This window comes from Pinus tabuliformis, chromosome Q, assembly GCF_031772625.1.
Source record: "Pinus tabuliformis cultivar Carrire ecotype Pingquan chromosome Q, CPIR1, whole genome shotgun sequence".
In the NCBI taxonomy this organism is placed as follows: Eukaryota; Viridiplantae; Streptophyta; class Pinopsida; order Pinales; family Pinaceae; genus Pinus; species Pinus tabuliformis.
In genome coordinates, this window is record NC_142296.1 from 603,959,493 (window position 1) to 603,967,824 (window position 8,332).

The window sequence follows — 8,332 nt, forward strand, 5'->3', positions numbered from 1 at the left end:
ACTTGATAACATTATCAAGATAATTGTTACAAAATTTGTTATGGTTTCCTATTCAAACTCAAGCCAATAGAGAAAACAAGCCAAATTGACTTGCTAGCAAGTAAAAATCGCTACTTGGTCAGTACAAAATTTCCATTCTTGTAAGAAAAAATTAGCCTAGTTTGCCTGAGTTATTCTCGTATTTGAGCCGATCACTTACTCTTCGGTCTCACCCAAGCTTTCACGGAGCCAAGTTTTGTAACTATAAGAACCAAAACATGGGAAAGCTCCTCTGGCCAGAGAAATGTGAGATTGCAACAGGTACAAACCAAGGACAAACATATATTGAAAAGAAGAAACTTGTACCCATTAGAAGTTTTGATTGCAAAGGACTCACATAACTAGTTGTTCTTAGTACGCTAAACTTAATTTATTGCAAGATAACCAGATGAAAGAAACGATAGTCAAAAGTAACAAAGATAGTAGTTAACTTGAAAAATGTCACTTCAAAGGTATAATAGACTTGTTTTCTGTTAATTAATGATTCATTGATTCATCAAACATGATTTGTTCTCTTATATTTCTTTCCCTCATTCAGACTAAATAGGTCTATTAGATTGAACTCTAGTTCTCACCAATTTTGTCAGAAATCACATAGATCTAGGATATCTATCTCTTTAATAGAAACAAAATAATTTTACTAGAGATGTAACTTTTGCAATGAAAGCCCTTACTACTTGTATGGAAGTTTTAAAACTGACTTTACATTTTGTTTGTGCACGATTTCAACTATTTTTTCATCTCTTCTCAGCATTCTTTTCCTTTTCCTGCCTCTTTTTCCTAACCAAAACTTTATTTTGTTGTACCTCTTACCTTGCGGTTCCTTTGCTGAATATTTTCCTTCTTGAACTCATAGTTGATGATGGTTTCTTCTCTCTTTTTTTTTGCGACTTTCTTCTTTACATTTATTTTTATTCCAATTAGAGTTGTTTTCCAAGTTCACTTTAGTATTTGATGGGGGTTTTCCTTGATCCTTCACTTTCTTAGGTTTGTTGCGTAACCCATTCTCCTTTTCCCCTTCTCCTTGCATCTCAAAACCCTTCTTTCCTTTAGCAATTAGGTTATGGATGTTAAATTTCCACGATTTTGCATCTATGATAGAATCTTAACATCTATGACACTACCAAACCAAGAATCTCAACGATACTACTTTGCACAACAGAATATAAACAACGGTTAATCACACATGCACACAATATAGACAACTATTTACAATTTTTAACCCAACTTCATTATGTTAGAAAAAACATAATACAACAATCTAGGGCTCCCATACCATGGATAATGGCCCTCATACATCCACTAGTACAAGATACAAACTAGGGCTTGGTGTCAGTCCATCGACAACCAATCTACCCTCAACAACATACTCTAATCATCTGGTTGATGTAGTCAACTCTCTCAGCTCCCCTTGGTCGTACCCTATACCTGCCCGGTCCTTCGGCTCCTGATCTGCAGCTCTTGCCTCTATCAATGATCCAATTCCATCTAGCCACTGAACCTTGGCTATCAAGCTGCTCTATAGTTTTTCCATAGTCCATAAAGTCCATAACACATCGAGCCTCCTGTTGAGTTGTTCACAGCTCCGCTTGTGAAAAATACTCAACTTCCTATTGCTGCTCCTAAGCTACTCAGGGACTTCAGCCCACTATGGTCTTCCTGCACTGCATTGATGAAGACCAACATAGGGCATGGAGGGATACCACCTATCACTACAAAATGTCCATCTACCACAATGAACACAGGCTAGGAGGACTGCCCGTCATCTATTGTAGAAGTCATTCTCCACACACAAGTCTCAGGCTCCACAACTGCTCTTGGTTGATCAGACCCTTGAGCTCAACAATTGCCTCTCTCGTAACTACCTTTGTCCATCAAGGTGTTGCTCACCAGGCTCCAACTTGGACACTATCACACTATCCTCCAATAGACCATAAGTGCCCAATCTGCATCCACACTTTTCCTACTCTCACGCTGCCCTCCAATAGTCCACGAGTGACGAATTCCACGATCTAGCATTTGCACCTAGTTAGGGCATCCCACACATAGGAGACCCTTACACGCGGCTGTCCACGGACTTCTCCACATCTGCCCTTTGCTCTGCAATAGAGGAGCTATTGCAAAAATATAGGATCCAAACTAACACTGTGAAACTTCCCATTGGTTAGGGCTTCTAACATGCCATGTCATCCCTACCTCCTTGGCTTCCACAGGCTGCAATAATATGTCCACACTAGGACACCTACATCACTCCATAGCTGGATCTTCTCCTAGTTGGAGTTCCTTCATGCCCAAGGCAACTCTAACAAATGGATCCCAATAAACAATAACAAAGATTGATCCAAATACTGGTAAAAACTTTGACCCAACACAAGGAAAACTCAGCTTCAGTTTTGATATATTTCTGTTGTCCCTAGTTAGGGTGCTTGCACGATGAAACAACCCTAAATATACCACCCAAACAAACTCCAATCAATGTGATCTAACCATGGGATCATTCCCACCTATTATATTGCTATTCTGAGCATATACCACCCCAAACAGCTTTGTGTAGATGCCTTCTGATGGTGGTATGGCTTGCAGCCTACCACAGTTAAGCTCCAATGCCTACAACCCACACAAAATTGGGTTTAACTCACCTCGTTGCTACCATATCAGTCCTGCATTCAACCTTTAACAGCCTCGGCCTAGCTGCAGCATGGGATAATCCTCAATGCAGTCACAAGAGGCTCCAAAACGACCCTTCTACTTCTCATTGTTTTTCCCTAGTCTCTTGCGGCTAATCAGAGGCCTCTTCCCCTTCGATGCTGCCCTTTTGCTGTCCTTATGTTTCACAAGATGGATGATTAAATGATCACATATCACCTCTTATTTATACCAAACAAGAAGGATTCTTCCAACGTCATTCTAGGGTTGTCCAACTTGTCAAGAGGCTTATTTAACTCAAGTCGACCTGGACACATATGGTGTAAACCCACTCATGACCTTCAACAATTCATATCTCAAGTTCTAGATCTCCGATTTGGGTGATCTTTGAAGTGTTGGAATCAACACGCCAAGCCCTATCATCTCAAATTTTTCCATGCTCAAATTCTTGATGGTTTTGGCCCAAATCTCAATGGGTGCAAAACCCCATGCTTGGGTTCCAAGCCCATAAGCTTACTTGTGGCACTTTACCTTCTAAGCCCTGAACCCTAAGGCTTGGAGTACCTCCCAAGCTACACAAAAATCAACACTCCCTCTTAGCAAGAGAGGTACTTCCAAGACTAGGAAGTCACTATCATCATCTCTGGCGACATTAGCCCATTTGGCATCCATCACTGCAACATACCCTATAGAATGAATCCGACAATCTCGGTATTTCCTTTGCCTTATAACATCCAAACCTGAAGATCCCAAACCTCTATAGGGCTTCTCCCTTTAAGGTTAGACTCCCTCTGAGCCTAAACGATCTCCACTGGCTCAATCCTGTAAGCAATCATCCTCCTAGATCAAATACCAATCGTGAAAATCCCTCCAATCTCAGATATGCAACATCACGATTCAATGAATATTCTAGCCTGCCAATATCTAGTCCATCACATGAAGCCATCTTGATCAACCTGATCTCGTCCATGCCAAAGAAACCCTCGACTTGTCCCGACTCCCAACCACCCATGACAACACATATGAAGTCCACAATCTATAAACCACCACACAACATATTGAAGTGCACCAGGTTCACCACTGATCCACCAGAACTCCCAACCCAGATCATGTAGTCTATCAAGACCACATCTCCATGTCTTCAGCTGAATCCTTTTCTCCATGATCCAAACACCCACAACTCCCTTTGATTTGCTTCGCTGTGCACACTCTGATTCACTGTCCCTCAAAGTAGCTCAGATACACTATGATACCATGTTGAATTTCCACAATCTTGGGTCTAGGATAGAATCTTAAAATCTCTGACACTACCAAACCAAGAATCTCAATGATACTACTTTGCACAACAGAATATAAACAACAGTAAATCACACATGCATAGAATATGGACAACCCCTTACAAATTTTAACCCAACTTCGTTATATTAAACAAAATATAATACAACAATCTAGGGCTCCTGTACCATGGATAATGGCCCTCATACATCCACTAGTACAAGATATAAATTGTGGCTTGGTGACAGTCCATCGACAACCAATCTACCCTCAACATGATACTCTGACCATCTGGTTGATGTAGTCGACTCTCTTAGCTCCCCTCGGTCATACCCTATAACTGCCCGGTCCTTCAGCTCCCTATCTATGACTCATACCTCTATTAATGCTCTATGTCCATCTAGCCACTAAACCTCTAATGTTAATCTGCTCTCTAGTTGTGCCTTAGTCCATCAAGACCACAACACATCGAGACTCCTGTCGAATTGTTCACAGCTCCACCAATGAACAACTCTCAACTTCCCACTGTTTCTCTGTTATGCTCTTAACCTGCAAAACAATACCCAAGCGAAGAAAAGATACCGAGAACACAGAATATGCGAAGAAAATATACCCAGAACACAGAATAGCAATGATTTTATTATTCAGAGAGAAATGTTCACAGGCCTCTTCGAGGGGGCAACCTCCAATAGAGCAGAGCTCGATTACAAAACAAGACACGATGCTCCTCGCAGGGAGTCTCTATCCTTTATATATGACTCATACATGCAATACCACGAGCCAATATCGTGGGTTTTATTAATACCATCTATCTAATACTACCGCCCATTTACCATCTATCTAATACTACCGCCCATTTGCAACTAACTGTGGTCCCGTCATTAATTCCGGGTTAACCACTTACAAATATTAATATGGGCTTTATTGACTCTTGACTATGACGTGATCCCATGACATAAATAAGGGGGTTAGGGTGGGACCCTAACATGCCCTCCCCCTTAAGACTAGCCTTGTCCTCAAGGCTGAAGCTGCGGAAACTGCTGAAGAATAGTGGCTAGTTCCCAAGTTGCATCTTCCGGAGAGGTGTCTTTCCATTTGACGAGGACCTCCTTAAGCATGCGGCCGCGCAGGTGCTTCTCTCATGTGTCTAGAACCTGTTCAGGTTGAAGCCAGATTGACCCTTCTTCGTCCAATTCAGGTAGACTGGTTTGAACTCGGCAATTGTTCCCAATCACTTTCTTGAGGCATGATACATGGAAAATTGGGTGGATTTTTGCTGTAGGTGGCAAAGCCAACTTGTAAGCCACTTCTCCAATGCGCTGAAGTACTTGGTATGGTCCGTAGAATTTTGGAGAGAGCTTTTGACAACCCTTGTCTTTGAGTGATGTTTGCTTATATGGTTGCAGCCTCAAAAAGACCTGATCCCCTTCTTGAAATTGGTGTTCTGAGCGATGTTGGTCAGCCTGTTGCTTCATACGGTTCTGAGCTTGATGAAGATTCTCGCGCAGATGGGCAAGCATGGTTGCGCGGTGTTGTAGGAGTTGATCCACAGCTTGTACTTTGGAGCACCCCGTGAGATAAGAAGTAGGGGAAGGCGGAAGTTGTCCATAGACTGCTTCATAGGGAGTCATTTTGGTAGTGGCATGATAGTTGGTGTTATACCACCATTCCGCCAGAGGTAACCACTGTACCCAAAGGTGTTGTTTTTCTGAAGTGAAACACCTAAGGTAGGTTTCTAGACATTTGTTGACTGCTTCAGTTTGACCATCTGTTTGCGGATGATATGAAGTACTGAGTTTGAGTTGAGTGCCTTGTATTCTGAAGAGCTCCTGCCAAAAATTACTGGTGAAGATTGGGTCGCGGTCGGACACAATAGAAGCGGGCATGCCATGCAATTTGAAGATCTGATCCATGAAAGTTTGAGCAACCAAAGTGGGTGTGAATGGTTGGGGTAGGGCGCAGAAATGAGCATACTTCGACAGTCGGTCCACAACCACCATAATGACTGACTTGTTCCCAGACTTTGGAAGACCTGTAATGAAATCCATGGAGACCTCCGTCCAAATTGACGCCGGAATGGGCAATGGTTGTAATGTGCCTGGTGTGTGGACGGTTTCCCCTTTGTGGCGTTGACAAACGTCACATTCTGCTACGAAAGTAAGGATGTCCTGTTTCATGCCGGCCCAAAAAAATCATCTTCTGGTGCGAGCATATGTCTTCTGAAAGCCCGAATGTCCTGCAATGGGAGATGAGTGCAATTATGCTAAAATGCGACTTTTGAGGGTGGATGTTGGTGATATTACGACTCTGTCCTTGTAGCGAAGAATATCATTCTGCCACAAGTAGCCCTTGCTGGAATTAGGATCTACTTGCAATTGAGAAATGAGTTGAGAGAGCCCGGGATGTGAAAACCATTCCCTGCGAGCCTCTTCAATCCAGTTTGGAATGGGGAGTGAAATTGCGAGCAGAGTACTTTCCTCCTCAAATTGGCGCGACAATGCATCTGCTACCCTGTTGTCTTTCCCTTTCTTGTAAATGATCTCATAATCATATCCCAGCATTTTGGCTAACCATTTATTTTGTTGTGGGGAAGATAGGCGTTGCTCCAAAAAATATTTAAGACTGTGATGATCTGTGTAGATTTGGAAACGTCGCCCCAACAAGTAAGGTCGCCAGGTCTCGACTGCATGTAAGATGGCCATCATTTCCTTCTCGTAGGTAGATTGGCCCAGATTCCTCCCACTTAGTTGTTGGCTGGTGAAGGCCAATGGTCGCCCTTCCTGCATTAAGACTGCTCCAATACCTATTCCCGAAGCATCAGATTCAATGACAAATGATTTGGTGAAGTCCGGTAGTGCTAAGACAGGAGTGGAACACATGGCGATTTTGAGAGCGGTAAATGCCTGTTGTGCTTCTTCGTTCCAGAAGAAGGAATTTTTCTTTAGCAGTTGCGTTAGGGGCTTCGCTATGCGGCCATAGTTGCGCACAAATTTACGATAATAGCCTGTGAGACCCAAAAATCCTCTCAAGCTTTTCAAGGTCTTAGGTTGAGGCCATTCTTGCATCGCCTGGATCTTTTTTGGGTCCACCTTGACACCTTCACGCCCCACAATGTGGCCCAAATACTCAACTTCTTCCATGCCAAACGAACACTTAGACATCTTGACAAATAATTTATGCGTGCGGAGCAGTTGCAAGAGTAGATCTACATGCTGAAGATGTGCCGCCCAAGTGCCACTATAGATGAGGATGTCATCGAAGAAGACAAGGACAAATTTTCTGAGATATGGTTTGAGGAGGTGATTCATAAGGCTCTGAAAAGTAGAGGGGGCATTACAGAGACCAAATGGCATGACCAGGAACTCATAATGGCCTTCATGAGTTCTGAAAGCTGTCTTGGGAATGTCGACTTCCTTCATGCGAATTTGGTGGTAGCCTGAGCGAAGATCCAACTTAGTGAATAATTGAGCCCCATTGAGTTCGTCCAGCAAATCGTCAACCACTGGGATGGGAAATTTATCTTTGACTGTTAACTTATTGAGGGCCCTGAAGTCTGGACACATCCGCCACTCCCCATCTTTCTTGAGGACCATGACCACTGGAGATGAATAAGGACTAATGCTGGGACGAATGACACCTGCTTCCAACAATTCCTTGATGATTTTTTCTATTTCATTCTTTTGGGTGAACGGATATCTGTATGGCCTCACATTTGGGGGTTGGGCCCCTAGAACCAATGTGATGCTATGATCATGTTCCCCTCGCGAGGGTGGAAGCTCATGAGGCTTGTCAAAGACAGTCCGATGTTTATTTAAAATCTGTTGCATCTCAGGATGAATTGGCGGGGGCATGGTGTCGACTAACTGGATGGAATTAAATTGAGCTACCACTCCATGATGACCCTTTTTTAACAATTTTTCCATCCTATGCGAGCTGATGATAGAGGGGGCTCCCGCCTGTAGTCCACGGAGGGTATGTGTGGAGTTGTTCTGCTTAAAACTCATATATAACTCCTGGAAATCCATTGTGATTGGCCCAAGAGTGCGGAGCCATTCCGCACCGAGGACAATGTCGCAACCCCCCATGTGTATTGCAAACATGTGGGTTTTCAATTGATAATCCCCCATTTGAATTTTGACATTTTCACAGCGACCTTCACATTTCATTGTGCCCCCATCTGCAATCTGGACTTGGAAGTTAGAAACTGCCCGGACGAAACAATGTGCTGCTTCAGCGATGTTGTTGGGAAAAGTATCCAATACGGAATGACCCTATCCCACTCTAAGGGTGATAGTTCCTTAGCAACAATCAAAGCAAAGCTATCTGAGATTACTTCTTTATGAGATGTAAAAGAGGGGAGAAAGAGATCCAC